This window comes from Lissotriton helveticus, chromosome 3_1 (assembly GCF_964261635.1).
Source record: "Lissotriton helveticus chromosome 3_1, aLisHel1.1, whole genome shotgun sequence".
Lineage (NCBI taxonomy): Eukaryota > Metazoa > Chordata > Amphibia > Caudata > Salamandridae > Lissotriton > Lissotriton helveticus.
This window is the reverse complement of record NC_136061.1, coordinates 1,241,685,191-1,241,702,997: the sequence shown is the minus strand read 5'-3', so window position 1 is coordinate 1,241,702,997 and position 17,807 is coordinate 1,241,685,191.

Sequence of the window (17,807 nt, the reverse complement as noted above, 5' to 3'; positions counted from 1 at the left end):
TCATCCTACTGAAACTGACCAATGAGACAGAGTGGTCGGACAAATTAGTTGACGTCAATGGGTGTAAACCAGAAATCGATGGAGTATAATTGTCTAAACTCTGAACAGTGGCACCCCCGATCTTGTCCATCTCCTCCTCTACCCATCTTGTGGTACATAGACTGACAATTTAGAAATCCAGATACAATGTGAATTGTGATGAAATACTGTGTTTGCTGCTGGCTAGTACGCTTGGGTAGTGGAATGTTTCCGGCCGGAAGGTTTCCGAGAGAATGCTGTGGCATTGAAGATGCAGTCCTGGCAGGTGCAAAAAGAACAATTGATGGACAGAATGCAGAACAATGTCATACATTCACCGCAGTACAGAGATCTGGGCCCAAATCCATCGTTTTTTTGCTCATCATGCCATTCCAGTTTGGACCCAGCCATATGCAAATCAGTTTTGATCCAGCGCCCCAATGGGAACAGTCCAGCCCGAACTGCCAGGCCAGGTCCTCCCTGGACTGGAACCAAGCATCCTAGGACCGGTTTCGGGCTTTCAGCCCTCATCAGCCAGGATAGCGTGACTCCAGTGGCGTGGAGAGCACAGGACCCACGTCTGGGCATACCCGTCCCACTCGGGGTGAGAAATGCAAAAAGAACAATTGATGGACAGAATGCAGACAGGGGCAGACAAGACTGTCCAGGCACTGGAACTGGTCATTCGGAAATTTACTGAACTTTCATCAATAGGGGTTTGTGAAGAAGTAGGTCGGGCACAGTGAAGGTGGAGGATTTCTTCTTTATTGTCAGCTTCAAGTGTAACAACGTCCTATCCACAGGGCAAACTGGTAATAACTAACTCCTGAACAGGCAGCAATGAAGTCTTAAAGATAAACATTCTAGAGTGCATAAAGGTTCTGCTAGGAACCAGCTGACTGATGTAACGCAGCATATCAGGAAATTACCACGGGGTTGTATCAAGGAACAAATGATTTTCCTATAATATTTACTTTCTTAGGATAAAACCTCCCTTGGCTGAGGAAGATATTTACTTTAATAATTGGACTACACAAGCTTGTTAGCTGCTTATTAAATCTGTTCAATTTAAAACTAGATTGTAAGCTCATCCTTTGAAATAAGGTAAAATATCAATTTGAGATATGATTCTCTTTTGATTCTGCTTCATTATTTGCTGGGGTCAAATTGAGCTGTCCATGATCAACTAGTTGGGTGGTGGAAATTACCTGGGAGTTTATTTTGACTCATTAAATGCTAACTATTATCTTATTCCACATCCCTGTATGATAATTGTTCATTACCAAGTATTCTGGTCCCTTTCAACACAGAACAAGATCCATCAGAGGATCTAATAGGTGCAGTATCATAGCTGAGGTTATTCTGAGATAAGATAAACTGGATCAATTCTAATGTATGAGGCCCAATACGTTTGCACTACAACATATGAAAAATATAAGTATCAAACAAGTAATGAGAAAACGAAGTATTGAATCAATGCTAGACAAACATAGAATTAAATTAAGCAAAGAAAACAATTATCTAGAGTATACCATTTTAACTTTTACAAAAAGGTTTGGCAATGTATAAAAAAAGCAGGTAGGGGAAATAACTATCTACTCTCAATAGAGGAGACCAGCGAATCAACGTGGGAGTCATTTGAGGAGAATGAACTTCAAAAGGCTAAGATCAGCAGTTAAATTGCACTTCTTTATTTAGAAACAATGTGCCTTAGGTGAACAAACAAGTTTACAAGGGAACGAGGAAAAAAAGGGCCTGGTGAAACCAAATCTAAAAGGAGAACTAGATGGGGCAATTGGGAAAAAAGTATAATTTGTGAAATCAGAAAAAAAACTAAATATGGAATTAAATGATACTGTATAGAATTTGAGGTTCACTCTAACAGACCACTATTTAACTGTGTAAGATTTTTTTTACAATCTGTTTATTTGCATTGAACAACATTGTACACATAGTTCACCAAGAAAGGCAACACAAGACTAGCAAGCCGGGCAGGTTTACACCAATTAAAACATTCACCCCAGCAATCCCCCGACCTCGCTCAGACAGTCGGATCAGCACCAGGCTAATATCTACCACACCCAGGGATCTGGCTACTCCACCCTCTGCCCCTACTGATGCTCAGAGCATAGGCAGCGGGGAGTATCTTACAGACATTCCATCATCCACGTTGACCAGTAGCGGGAGGCCCTTCTACTATTACCTAGGCACATATGTGACCCCACTTGCTCCCATTACCTCTTTATAAGTGGGTATTCTCATATTGTGTGTAGCAGTACACCCCTCCGCCTCCCCTCCACCTGCAGACAAATCTCATATTTGGCCTTCTGCTCTGGAAAGGAGAGCAACCTGCCATTTCTCCAGACATCCCCAACCACTGAAATGCTCAACACATTCCATTTTTTGTATCCCTCAATATTCCTGAGCCCCCGCAGTGCTTCCACCTCTCACGGTGGTGTTGCCAGGGCAACTCGTCCATTCCACCCCGTGAGGTTCTCCACCCTCCGCCAGATAACAACCACTATTTATGTCGGAAGCAGGAGCCCGTTTATCCCCCATCTCCCATACAGGAGCCGCAAGTATCTCACTGGGTCCATTGCCCTCCTGTCTGCTATAAGGAAGGGCTCTCTCTGGTCGAAGAAACCCCAATCATTTACCAGTACGAGATTGGCCAGTAATATAGCCTGTGGCTAGGCAGGATAATGCCCAAAGCCCAAGCCTTCCTGGTCAGTGTTATCAAGGCTCGGCGAGGGCCCCACATTCCAAAGCAGCATCCTACTGACCTCATCCACATGCTAGAAAAACCTATCTAGCACTATGTGCGGTGTTCTGGAGGACGTACATTGGGGAGGTTGACCATTTTGAACAGCAGTGCCCTCCCCAATAAGGACAGTAGGCGGCGGCGCCGATGGCCCACATCCTGATTATAGGCCTCTAAGGTCCTCCCCAGATTTGCATGGAAAACCACTTCAATTCGGATTTGATGCAAATGCCCAGATACTTGGAAACCCCCCAGTTCCCACTGAACCAGGAAGTCACTCAGAGAGGAGCTCCATTCCATCAGGGGATACACCACTAACTTACCCCAGTTGAAGTGCAGCCCCTTGAACTCCCCCAAAATATTTAGGATCTTGAAAATACGCCTCAATGACCAGCTGAGTTCTGCCAAGAATAATAGAATGATTTATCAGATGAGGGAATGCACACCATTAACTTTAACCATATATTTTCTGTTCAATATTTTTATCCTTCCTTTGTTCTGTTTGCGTGCAGGATTGGTTTTAGGCATGCCCCACTGCCAAAAGTCAAGAAATTACTCAAAGATATGGGACTACATAGCCCCGAAGCCAGTCGCACAGCATCATGCCGCTTCATTTGCGTGCATGTTTCATCCAAACTTTTATCCAATATTTTACTTTTTCCATTTTTAACCATGTTTTTGAACTCATCCTTCAATAGATTCCCACTCTTTTAATCCATGATCCACGTTATGGTATTTTGCCAATTTTCAGGTTTCTTATATTCTAATTGTGCCGATCCGGGCCTCTTGAAAAGAATACGGTTAGTGCCAGAAGTCCGTCACAAGCAAATTTTATTATCAGTTGATCATGATGTGTATTATATATTTACTTGTGATAAACAGTGCAAATAATTTATTATATTGTGATTGATTGCAGTGACCCCCGAAGAAGGGCACGGAGAGGCCCGAAATGCATTGGGTTTTAACTGATAATAAAATTTGCTTGTGACGGACTTCTGGCACTAATCGTATTCTTTTCAAGAGGCCCGGATCGGCACAATTAGAATATAAGAAACCTGAAAATTGGCAAAATACCATAACGTGGATCATGGATTAAAAGAGTGGGAATCCATTGAAGGATGAGTTCAAAAACATGGTTAAAAATGGAAAAAGTAAAATATTGGATAAAAGTTTGGATGAAACATGCACGCAAACGAAGCGGCATGATGCTGTGCGACTGGCTTCGGGGCTATGTAGTCCCATTTCTTTGAAGAATAATAGAATGTCATCTGCATAGAGGGATATTACGTCCTCCCAGACTGGGTCCCACAGGAGGGTTCGGATCTGGGCATACCACCCGATCCAACTCACAAGCGTTACCCTGTGTGGCGTAAAGCATGATTGGTCTGCCTGCACCAAGGACTCCATGACCCGTGGCATATGGCTGCTAGTACCCTCGCCAACACCTTTGCCTCCACAGTGATCAGGGAAATTGGGCAATAGGATGCACACTCCTCCCCCGGCTTCCTCTTCTTATAGATGGGAACAATCAGCAAACACCATAATGCAGAACAAAAACCTTGAATTACTCACTCATTGTTCTCGGAAACTATATAGCTCTTTTTTCACTCTGTGTCTCTCTGCTTCTCACTGTTTCACCGTCCCTCTCTCTTTCTTTTTTTCTTTCTCTCTGTTGCTCTCTCTCTCTCTTTCCCTCTCCTTCCCTCAGTCTCCCTCTCTGGCCTATGTTTTTCTCTCCTTCTTCATCTCTCAATTCCCTTCGTTTCTATGTCTCTCCTCTCGCCTCCTCCATCTCTCCTTCAACAACTCTGTCTTTCTCCAGCTTTCTCTATCCTCTTTCTGTCTGTCTCCTCCTTTCACTTTTAGCTTTATACTCTCATCTATCTTTGTTTCTTTCTTTCCTTTTCCTTCTTCCCGTTCTGTCTTTGACTGTCTCTATTTTTGTTTCTCTGCCTGGCCCCTCTCTCTCTCTCTTCCTCTATCTCGTTAGATTCTCTCCTGCTCGCCTCTATCGTTCCCTTTCTCCTCTCGGTTCCCAGTCTTCTGTTTATGTAGCAACATAAAAACACTTCGCGCCTTGACTCAGGTTCCATAAACCTCTGTCCACAGGAAACACTACAAACACAGACAGACACATAGAGATAAGTCCCACGGCAGACGCGCACGCGTACACCCGCACAAACATAGCTCAAATTATGGATTTCACAAATTATAAATTGCCCATTTTGTCTGTTGGCACGTGTAACCAGGGCAAAGGCAAACATGGTTATTATTTTTCTTACAGAGCATGTTTATTGGAACATAAATTAACACATTAATATTTCACGACGCCGGTGTTGGGCTGCAGCCTCTCCTGCAACGCGATCCTTATTCATTTCATCCAAGAAATTATTCCGAGGTGATGAAGGGAAAAATGCAAAAGAGGAGAACAAATGTATGCGGATAGACATAGAGGCGAAAGTATGATTGCTTTTTAAATTCGCAAAACCAGGTTATGGGAAAAATATTTTTACATAATTTCACTTGTGCATTTCAAAACCTTTGACTTTATTACCACTGCAACGTCAGACTCTCTGGTTAATGGGGAGAACGGAGGGGTGCAGTGACAAGGATAATGGCCGCCGAGGACGAAGGGTAATGGAAGCCGGGTGCCAGCAGATGTGCTCAAGAAGGTAATATCCATAAACCATCTCGCGAGAAGGGATCAAAATCAAGACTCTAACCACCTTGCCTTCATTTAGAAGACGGGAAGCATCTTCATTCAAGATCTGCTTATTGTTAACAGTTAAAGTTATTTGGCATGTAAATTGCACCTACACGGCGCGAGGAGGGAAGTACAGGGAGGCGGGCGGTCTCACCTTGATGAATGTGGGACTACAGGGAGCCGCCATCGCATCCATGCCTGTTCGAGCTTCAACTACTTTGGGGCATATTTATGTTGCCTGACGCATCTCTGCGAATCAGCAGAGATGCGCCAAGACAGATGCAGCACGCAAGTTTATCCTTGCGCCACCCATGATGCGCTGCATTTACAATGCGGCGCACCATGTCGCAGGAATAAACAAATGCGTGTCGTATCTAGGGCGTGAAGTTGGAGCAGTGCTGAAGTTGTGTTGCGGGCGGCACGCAACTCCAGCACTTTTCCAACTTTGCCCTATCTGTAACGTGGTGCGTCAAGCCTTACGCCTGCTTCAAGCAGGCGCAGGGTTTTAACGCATCAGCGTTGGTAAAGTGACTCAGTAAAATCTTGTAGATTTCACTGAGTCACTTTTCTGGGGCGTTCCTGCGACGGAACGGTCCCCCTGCGTGGAAACGCCCACATGAAACCTGACGCAGGTTTCATGTGGCGCAGGACCTTACACCGTGACGCATCTCCATAGATGCGTCACGATGTAAGTATGTCGCAATGTGGTGCAGGGTTTACAACGCCGCTGCATCACAGAAGTGACGCAACAGTGGCGCAAAAGTGGCGCAAGTCGAACATAAATCTGCCCCTTTGAGACTTGGTATTACCGTAGTGTGTTTTGAGCAGCCCCAGACTATGGTGGGCCCACCCTGAACCTATAGAAACAAGGTAGGAAAGAAGGGGAATATAGGGGATCAGAGGTCCTGATGAAAGCTGTAAAGACCCGTGCAAGGGCTATATTAAATCGGCTGCAACATGTTGACAAGTATGCAGCCAGGAGGGGTGAAGCACTACTAAAAATCCCTGACACCACCATCTTATATTTAACTTTTAACCCTAGCAGGGAAATCCAGGAATAAAGCATAGAGGCGGATATTCCTGAGCCAGTTTTAGACTTCAAGTTCTGCACTAATATTTTTTCATTTGTTGATCCCTATAAGTTTATATTTGTATTCTCTCCCCCATCCTTTTTGCTCCATGTTAGAATTGGGGGTCTCTTGTTGGCACAGGTAGGTACTTGTGACAAATAGGGACCCTCTCCTCTAGTCAGGATAAGGGGATTACACTCCTAAAATAACCCCTGCTCACCCCCTTGGTAGCTTGTCACGAGCAGCAAGGCTTTATCTCAGAGGCGTTGTAAGTTAAGCATTTGTGACCACACACAGTAACCCAGTGACAACACTACAAATGGACACCACACAAGGATGTATATCAAAAATAAGTATATTTTATATAGAGTTACCACAAGATCAATAAACAACAAAAATAATCCACAGTACTATTAGATTTCAAGAGTTCTGGTCAAAAGGCTTAAATCAAGGTTCTGGGCGGGTTGGTAGCCCAGTCCGGCTACAGCGTTGTTGAAATAACACAAAGTCTAACAAATCAAGCGGACCGCGTCGGTCCGGGCCCACTCAAATGTCGACAGACTCAGTCACAGTACCTTTTACTTGAGGCAGCCGGCACGAATGTGCAAGCTGGTTCCGGTGTTCGTCGCGGTGCAGAAAAGAAAGCGTTGCAGGACGCATTGTCCCTCGATGCGGTGCAGGCAGCGGCCCGTTTACAGAGTCGGTGTATCCTAGGCGTGCGTTGCAGGGTGAGATGGTGCTTCGATGCAGTGCTTGCAGCTTGTGGTGCGGCGACAGAGCCGGAGTTTTCGAGCTGGCGTCGATCAGTCCGGATAGCGGTGCGAGTCGGGCGGTGCGTCGCGAAGCGTGCGAGGTGGTGCACAACTCCGGTGCGTTCACAGGACTCAAAGTCAGCAGCAGTGACCGCGTCGGCCAGACCAGTACGAGTTGGTGTAGCGAGGCATTGCACGCCGCGGTGTCCACCAGTCCAGGTGCTGGCAACGGCTCGGTGACGGCGTCAGGACAGAGTCGGTGAGCTCAGAGCATGCGTTGTTTGAGGCGGACGTTGCTTGATGCGGTGCCTACAGGACACCGGGCCGGTCGTGAGAGTCGGTCACAGCTCCCTGCCTCTGTAGCCACTGAAACAGTGTTTCCAGCAGCAATCCACAAAGGCTGGTGTAGTCTACTGGTCCTGAGGGTTAGGTTAGGCAAGCAAATAGCTACCTTCTAAAAGTGGTAGTTGCAATCACAGAATGTTATAACCCGCTTTACTAAAATATGTATTTTGTCATTCTGAGTCCAGGCATACTAAACTTGAATTTCTACCATGTTCTCTGAGTCAGTTAGGATTATAAAATGCAATAATTCTAACAGCCCATTCTGACCTATGGAGAACAGGTATCCTTGCAATAGTGAAAAACGAAAATGGCTGTAATTCACTATTAGGACATGCCACACACATCAGGGCTTGTCCTACCTTATACTTACAATGCACCCAGCCCTTGGGCCTGCCATAGGGGTGACTAATATGAAGAAAAGGGAAGGTTTAGGGACTGTCAAGTGGCTGCACTTGCCAGTCAGCATGACAGTACCAGACTGTACGCAGGCTCTGCAATGGCAGACCTTAGACAAATTTTAAAAGGCCGCTTCTGTGGGTGGCACAACCCGTGCTGCGAGCCCACTAGCAGCATTTGGATTTACACGCCCTGGACACACTCAGTGCACTGTACTAGGGTATGTCAGGTAAACCAAATAGTCAATCATGGAATCACTAATTAATACATTCATTTACAATAGAGAGCACTCACACTGTGGCACTGGACAGCAGTGGCACAGTGCCCAAAGCATCTAACACCAGCAAACACACATGAGGCAACAGCAAAAAATGGAAGGGAGACCAACACCAATGGTGCCAGGTCTAACACGTGTCCCCTCCAGCTGAAATGTAAGGAGAACTACCCTACCTCCTGGGAGTTCTCATCACTAAGGCGGAAAAATCTGGACAGACCATCAGCGCTGGCGTGTTCTGTACCAGGGCGGGGTTCCACCGTAAAGTCCATACCCTGTAGGGAAATGGACCACCTCAACAGCTTTGGATTCTCAATGGTGCCAGGTCTAACACTCCACCCCAAACTTTGGTCTTAGCAGGGGTGTTGGTTAGCAAGCCCTATGATGAAGCATGCCACAAATTGTGGGTGAGGGCAGTTTTTACATATCTAGCACACACTACCATAACTAACAGTGCAAAATCTAACACTCCTACCTCTCTTTTGTGTATGTAAATTGCAGCCCAAATGTTGTAAAACATATCACTTGTGTGATTAACATAATATCGAGCAACCTGATGGAATCAAATTATTATTGAGTACATCCATACAGCGCAAAAACGTAATGGGGGTATCTACAAAGCACAAACCCATACAGGTTATGCGTTGTTCGAAAACGCACAGTTCCCAAAATGATAGAAAACACTTTTACATTTTCAGGAATCAGCTGCTCTGTACATTTGTTGCATTACCCTCGTGTCCATGCAGTTTGCGTAAATCACGCCTGTGTTGCATTGGTGTAGGCCCCTGAATGGAATATATGACAGGTGCACAAATAACGGAGACAACACTGCATTGTGGATTTGTGACCACAAGGTTTTTTATAAGCTTTCCCATACACGTCATGAACCTATTAAATTGGGCACACCTGGCGGTGTTCCTTCTTATGTTCCTCTCTCTCAAATTAGTAAATGAGATGTTTCAATCCCCAACACAACATTCCTCCTTTACCCAAACAAAACATATACATGAAACCAAACAAAAAGTAAAAAATGATATGGCTCGCATATAAACCAAACAGTTGCAACCATGATGTGCAAAACATTTCTAATCATAGGAATAATTGGTAAACAAACATTTAAGTACAGTGGAAGACTTGGACATTAGACCAAGACATTGTAAAGCCAATACAAAATCCTTCAACTTTTTGAAGGTCAATGGCCCAGGACGTAGGTCATATCTCCCCATGCCTTGCAGACTGGGACCAGGTGCACTGCCCTCCAGCACATTGTGACTCCCACACTAAGATTTGCATCAATCGTGTCTTTCCTACTCTTCCTCTGGGACTTGGAATCTGAGGACCCTGTCTGCTGGTGATGACCATCAAATAAACCCCTCTTGTGGCAGAGGGGAAAAGCAAACACCACTTTGCAGATTTCTCACAACATTGTCGCCGCCTCTAAGTTCAACCACTGGAGACACACAGCAGGTGCTCCCAGATGAAGACACAGCTATCCGTACAATTAAAAAAAGATACATTTCTCGTTATGGTTTCCCCATATTTCCGGGCAGTCATCATAGTTCCTTTCACAGCATTCACTTTCCATGGCTCGACCTCAAACAGTAAAAGGAACTTACTTCCTGATCGTACCAGATCTCCACTCTGAAGAGGCGAATGCTTGGCCTGTGTTCTCCTTGGCGTGTTGTTTGTCTGTGCATGGCGCCACTGCAAAGCTTGTGCACCCTTATTTCAGATCTCAGAAGTTTCCCCAACATGAGAAATGGTATCTCTTACCGTCCAATTCATTTATAAAGTGCTGGGGGTGCTTTCTTTGTATCGTGTCACTCTGCATGCCACCACCGGTCGCCTTGCGAAGTGAGACGATATGAAAAAAGCATATAGCGAGCACTCCATGTTCTGATTTTTAGCCAGAGTGATTCGCAGGACTTTATTGAATGTTTGCATGAAATGTTCTACTTCATCATCAGCTTGCGGCCAGCGAGGGGTGATTTTCCGATGATGAACACCTTGTGAGGCAAGGTAGTCAGCAAACTCCTGACTTGAAAATGGAGGACCTTTATTGCTCCTGAATTCATTCAACAACCCATGAGTTGCCATGATCTTCTCTAACCGAGGTATGGTTTGGAAGCAGTCATCGATTCCAGAATCTCAACTTCCGGGTACTTTGAAAAATTGTCTATCACCACCAACATATGTCAGCCATCTTGCAGGCCTCCATCATCAGCACTCGCTCTATACCATGGAACAGGGGGTATAGATTCAGTAATGAGGGGTGCAGGCAGTGCAGCCGGGCCAGCAGCTTGACACATTGAACATTGTCTCATAGTGAATTCCACCCAGTCATCCAAACCAGGGGAGCAGACCTTGCATCGGAGCTTGGATTTCATCTTCACTCCTCCTTGATGGGCCGAATGAGCCAGATCAACCACCTGCTGTTGCAACTACACTGGACTTACTAGGCGAGGGCACCCTTCAGGAGAAACAGCAAGTTCCTGCTGGATATGATGTCATGACGAAAAAGTCAAACATGCATCATCAGTCTGATGAAAGGTTTTGTGGGTAAGAAGGTGCTATTTCCCAGACACCCCTGCAGAAATTGCTAAATGAAGACAATCATCTGATTGGGTAGCAGTTATGATGTCATCCAGAGATATTGGTAGATGTCTTGACCGCTTTTCCACGAAACATGTATACTCCTCCACATCCTCTGCGTCTGACTCTTCTCCAACTGTGGGGGGTCTTACGTGTCTGTAGAGATAATCTGTTGTATTTCGGTACATTACTGTGAAATAGTATTCTTGTAACTGAAGGATCCACTTCTCAATCCTGGTAGGTGGTTTTGATGAGAACCCAGTGAATAAATATATCAGTGGTTTGTGGTCCATGTGATCTATAAATGGTTGTCCATAAAGATAAAGGTGAAAATGGCGACACCCCCAATGGACCTGAGAGGTTTGTTTTTCAATATGAGAATATTGCTGCTCTGTATCTGCAGAGCACGACTACCATATACCACTAGAGCCCGTTCGCCATCATCCTCTTTTTGAGAAAGCACAGCCCCCAGGCCAGTAGGGCTACGATTCACGGTGAGGGTCAAAATAAGCCAAAGTGGTTTGTGCAGATAGAGATTGCTTTGTCGCATGAAAAGCTTCCTCTTGTGTGGTGCCCCATCCCTATACCAAGAATGTATGACGTTACATAGCATACATTCACAACACAATAGTTTACAGGTGCTGGACTTAGGAATAGTATGATTTACTATTCCAACTCCAGTGTGTGGAACAGTAGGGAAGGTGTTGGAATAGTAAATCATACTATTCCTTAGTGTAGAGCGCCATCCAGTGCAAATCGTTGTAACAACTTGCTTTGTAATGACCATGTTGACACGTCTATGTGGAGGAGAATGAGATTGTCATTTTGACATCGAATGCCTTGGAATAACTGTAAGAATACAGTCAACAGATCGTCAATGCAACCTAAGTGCACACTGAAAGCTAATGAGACTAGGTGAAGTTGTTCCGCTCTACGACAGCTCAGCAACATTCCTGAGTCACTCTTGGTGACATACACCTTGGCACATGTGGAACGGGACTCATGTTAAAATCTCTGTCGTAAAGACCCCTGCCAGTAGGAGGAGTATTGAGGACCAATAGGCAAACACTTGGGTGGCAGTGGGGCACAGGACAGGTTGTAGCAGGAGTGTTTTCAGTACAGACTGCGCAAGAATGTTTATTGAAGCTCCTGTGTCAATCAGTGCTGGGATTGGGTGGCTCAACAGAGGACGGTGCACTTCGAGATGCACTGTCGGGAGTATGACATGCATTGCCCCTTCCACATCATCCTCATCTACGTCCTTTTTGTTATCTGGGGCCACAGGTGTCTGCATGACTTTGACAGATTTAGGTTTTTGTGTCTTTGAGTGGCAGAGGATCGACATAGTTTGGCAAAATGATTATGTTTGTTGTAAGTGGGACATCTTTTGCCCTGGGCAGGGCATGACCCCATATAAAAGTAGAGTCCCATGCACGCATAACACACCTTGGACCTTGTGGTAGGCTAGGGATGTGTCTTTGTCTTTTCCGCCCCCACGGTGCTCACCAAATTGATAGGCTCTCTCTTTACTTGTGGTTGGAAAGAATCTTCTGTGTGCGCAGTGTGCACCTTTTAAAGTTCCTTTGACCACCCCATCGTGAACATGTCAGCCATAGACATTCTTGGGACCTGCAGAATATTTTCCCTTAGCTTGACAGATAGGTGTCCCTGTATGAAAGGTGAGCGAATCTTATCTTGAGGGTCAGGCAGCATGCAGGTGCTAGCAAGTTCTTTTAGTTGAGCATAAATTGTTCACTGATTCCTCAGGAAGTTGCCTGGTCTGGCGTAAGAAGAACTGCTCATAGTCCGGATTCGCGAGAGGTTAAAAAATCACGGTACGGGCTCTCTTCAGAGTGGCTTATATAAACAGTGGGCCAGCCTCCACCACAGACTTTTCCAGCTTGTGAATGGTGGCACCCACTAAGTGTAGGAGCATGAGGCAACGTATGTTATTTTAAAAAGTACCTGTTGCAAAGCAGTTTTCCACTCTCTTCACCCAGTCTTTCCACCGCACTGCCTGTACGGAGGTTCCAGGGCTAGCATAGAAGCCATCAGAGACCAGCCAGATAGCCAAATGTGTAGGAAGAAGAACGGTGTAGGAAAACTCACTAGCCAGGTGGAGCAGGACGAGAAGTACACCCACTAGACGGAGAGCCATTTTTACAGGTTGCTATGGGTAGTAGATCACAGGGTAGACAGCCAAAGCACACTTCACACCCACTGAAGAGTAGACAGAAGAGGGCTCTCCACTGAGCAGGTGATGTGCGTGACCTCACAGGGCCACGTGCAACACTCAGTCACGATGTGCAGAATGACACACACACCCAAAAAGAAAAACGCTGCTGCAGGCCAGAGAAAAGCTGCACAAGCACGCCTCCTCCATGCTGCAAAGGCAGGCAGAAGAAGTACTGCTGGCGGGTCCACATAGAACCACCAGATATGTCAGTGGAAGAACGAGAAGGAAGAAAATGGCGGGAGGCTCAGTCGGGCAGCCCGTCTCCAAGGCATGAGCAGCTGCCCTGTGTCAGGAAGCACGGGAGGGCAGCTGGTCACCATGGCATGAGCCGCTGCACAACCGTGGCATGCAGTATCAACAGGCATTGCTCCACGGCTGCTGGCAACCAGGAAAGGAGCACTGCCAGAGTCAATGGGGCACGATACCCAGCAGGTGAGCTGCGGGACTGGAGCAGGGTGCACAGGTGGGGAAAACGAAACTCCTCCTGGTCACCAATTTTTGCATTGGTGTGGGCCCTGGAGGGAATATATGTCAGGTGCACAAATAACAGAGACAACACTGCAGTGTGGATTTGTGACCACAAGGTCTTTTATTAGCTTACCAGAACACGTCATGACCCTACCAAATTGGGCATTAGTGGTGAGGTACCTGCTCATGCCTCTCTCTCTCAAATTATTAAATGGGATGTTCCAGACCCTAACACAACAGCCTGCATGGGTTGAAGACAACAAATGGACATTTGTAAGAATGTCTCATGGTGATGGTGTTTATGTAGTGCAAACCTAGCTGGATGGCATGGGAGCGCTGATGAAAAGCAAATTACACTAATACAATTCATGATTGTTTACAAAAGGCAGAATCTACTTACATTGGTTGTAAGATGATTCAGGCATGGAGAGGAAGGTAGTGTAGTTCCTTCGGTGTTGGACTGATGTGATCATACTTCTCCAGGCCCTTGACGAGACCTGCTGCATCACCAGCGTGCCTATAGGGAGGGCAAATGTGGAGTCAAGGAGAGCTTTGAGCAGAGCGTTGTCTCTACGCAGATAGGAGAGGACTACGGCTGGGACTGCTGTTCTGAAATAAGGGGCCGATTATGATTTCGGTCGGAAAGCATTCTGACCGACTCGTTCTCGGAAACCTTTCAACCGAATTGGATTCACGGAGTCAGAGCGATCGATTATGAAGTTTCTGAACACCGTTCGGTCAGACTCCAATTGACTTCAATGGAAGCCTGTGTTCTGACCGACTACACACGCTCCCAATGAAGAAAGGGGTGGGGAAAATCGTGCAGCCTCTGGCGGGCACTCCATGGTGCTTGTCACACTGTGTATGGTTGCAAAGAGTGGTCCCATGGGTACCCCCACAGGCTTCATTTGGACGGCCCCTGGTGAAGGGGGGCCAGCTATGGGCCCCCAAAGTCAGATTCCAACGGCTGATCCATGTCAGAACAATTGACTCGGAAAGGCTGTCCGAATCTGACGTCGTAATACGTTGGACGGAAACATGGTCCATAGACCTGTATGAATCGGCTCTGACTGACCAGGTTTCTCTAAATGCCATTTGGAACCGAGTCGAATGCGACTCGGAAATTCCGAACGGTTTTTGACCATCGTAATAGGTTGTTCAGAAGGGTTTCCGAGTTGGTTGGAAAGGTGGGTTCTGAATCAGATTTGGACAAACCGAATGCCATTCGGATCCTTTCCAACCGACATCATAATCGTCCCCTAAGTGTTAGGTAAGAAAGGGACTCATAGGACAAGTGTGTAGTGACTAGCAGACCACCATAGTGGTGTGAGGCATTTATAGACTCCTGTGGTGCACCTTTCATTTATTATGAGTTTGGCGGTCTTGAGGTGGGTCTCCAAGCCAGCATCCCGCGCCAAGACCGCCCAACCTGAATGCAGACCACCCGTCTCATTCTGATTGGAATACAGGTCAGGCGGTAATGCGCCAGCTGGCCCTTTGTGGTGCCTTTCAAAGGCTCGTATGTGGCCTTTGGGATCACCACAGCCAGTTCCTGGACTGTTAATTCAGGAGTCAATCCCTGTACCTTCATCTAAAGCGGTGGGTCCTTTGAAGGTACTGGAAATTGGCTGTGTGTCTGCCATGTTTAATGTTACAACTCAGGAAAGTTTTTATTTTCTTCAGAAACAAACTCTCAATCCAGGGAGTTTGTTTTTTGAAAACCAAAATAAAATGTCCTTGGAAGACTGCAAGTTTTCTCCCATTGTGAGGAGATAATTTTGTGCTTTTCTCTTATGGAGCACCAGGCTTTCTCTCACTGCCATGCGAAGGAAAAAAGTATGTCAAATCAAATGACAAGATGGCTGACTGGTGTGGAGCTTGCATCGGGTGCTTCTCTCGCTTGCGATCGAAACTGGCAAGATATCCCTGATAGCCCCAGGTACAATCGGTACGAAATCTGTATCAGACACAGAGAGACAAAATTAAGGAATCCTGCCCTATCTGCAGTGACCACGTTTAAAGATTTGAACTCCAGTTTGTCACCTCATCGACCACTGAGTAGTAAGAGCATCCCGGACCTACGGCGACATTGAACTCAGACATGGAAGACGTCCACAGTGGCAGTCCCAACACCGATTATCCCTCACAATATCTTTGCCGTGTGACCGCACCCAAGTGCATTGTTTCCACCACCGGTCAATAGCCATGATTTCTTCTCCTGCAAGACCACGTATTTTATAGTATGTCGAGACTGAGGGCGAAACTCGCGGATCCTGCAAGCAACCCGGAGTAAGGCAAGGCTGACCGCAGGCTCTGGAGACCTCCAGAGCGGCAGTTCCACCGCTGGTCGACCCAATGACCTTGCTGCCATGAGTCTGCTCTCGTCTGTCTACACCGCAGGTCACCCCCATGCTCTATCGCCTGCGAGACTACGCTTGAGCCCAGGATTAGCAGTGGGACACAAGGAGTTGCATGCCCTGCTGACCCAGTCTCCCTCTACATGGGATAGCTAGACCGTGTTCCAGGTGGGTTTTCGCCCCCATTGGGGTGCAGATTGCACTATTGATAATTTTCAGGCTCCCACCATGCCTAATTGTTTTTATTTTCCGATGCAATCGGATGATCCTATTCAGAGGAGCTCATTGGCGTATCGAAGTGCACACTAAAGGGAGCTCATACTTGGCATCTTTACATTAGTTTATATTGACTGTTGGCTTCAAATCATTTTTTTGGAACACATTGGGTGACTACTTTGGGACCCCCTTCCAGGGGAGAGATGTCGAGCACCAGCGGTCGCCACTCTAGACAAAATGGCAGCAAAACAGACATCTAGGGAGAAGCGACTATCCATGTCTGGGCTTATTAAGAAATAGACAGTGTACTTCTCCACTAAATACCCTCATTGAAAACAAAGTTAGGACCACCCAATACAGTTAATGTAAAAACGGAAAGAGGACTGTACTCCAAAAAGTTCAAGTTATGGAGAGTGACAGAGGACTCCTTCTCAAGAACAGAGTTTTGTAGCAAGCGTGGCAGCCATCTTGGAATGACTCATTAAGAATAGGCTGGTTCCCAGAGAACAAAAACAAAACTCCCCCGCTCCCCCACTAATCAAATCCACAGGTGAGAGTCTCTCCTTTGGACCTAGCTCCTCCTCAGCCCCATATTGCACACCTCCTCACACACTCCCTCGATCCTGCTCTACCCCCATCTTGGCATGGACATACAATCAACAGCCTCTCCAATCTATTTGGGTGAATGAGATCTGATAATCCCCACTGAACAATGAATAGGGTAATTTTATTTGATTTGTTTTAATTTGCAATTGCGATATTGCCCATCATTTAAGAGGGGGCAAGTCCTCATCTAATGCAACAGACCTACCCTAATAGTGACTAGAACTGACCGAAGGACTCACCCTCTGCTAGCATTCTGCCCTCCACCCACCATGGCTACATCTATTACCAGTCCTACTGAAGGCTTACTTTCTCAAGTTGGCTTCAATACCTTTAAGTTTACTTATCCCCCTAACCTGACTAAAAATGCTGCTAGGAAATTCAAACACAATATAATCAAAAGACACCCGGAACTGCTTAAATCTGATTCTATCCAATGGCAACATTCTTAACAACCTATTCTTTTTCACGAAAAGAAGAGCCTAATGGAGGAAAACCCTCATGTCCTTATTTCAGGTCAAACAGATAAAGAAAACACCTCATGGTTTCAATCTTCCATTACTTCCTCTCCAATCTTCAAAGCCGATCTCACCATTACCATTTATAACAACGGGATCCTTCTCACTCAAGCATTGAGTCCAAATCTAGAGCAGTTCGACAAACTCTTTATGAAGATTACAAACCCATTAGCTAACAATACAACCCCTTTGCAACAAGATCTAGCGCTAGCAACCACAGGGGTACCTCAAAGTGCTGTTCCCAGCTCCTCCTCGGATGCACCTCCCTCCTCGCCCTCCTATCGACCTTCGACCCTACTGTGTGGCATATTGAATGCTCCACCCATTGCACTGCAAGTAACCCTCTTATCATTATCAAACTCTCTATCAAGGTACCCTGGAACACCGCAAATCCTCAGTGACCAACTCCGCCCTCTGGAACCTATCAATACCACCACTGACCGATCTGGCACTCAACAAGACCCTTCCCCCCTACAGTTTTCCTCACACAATTTCTA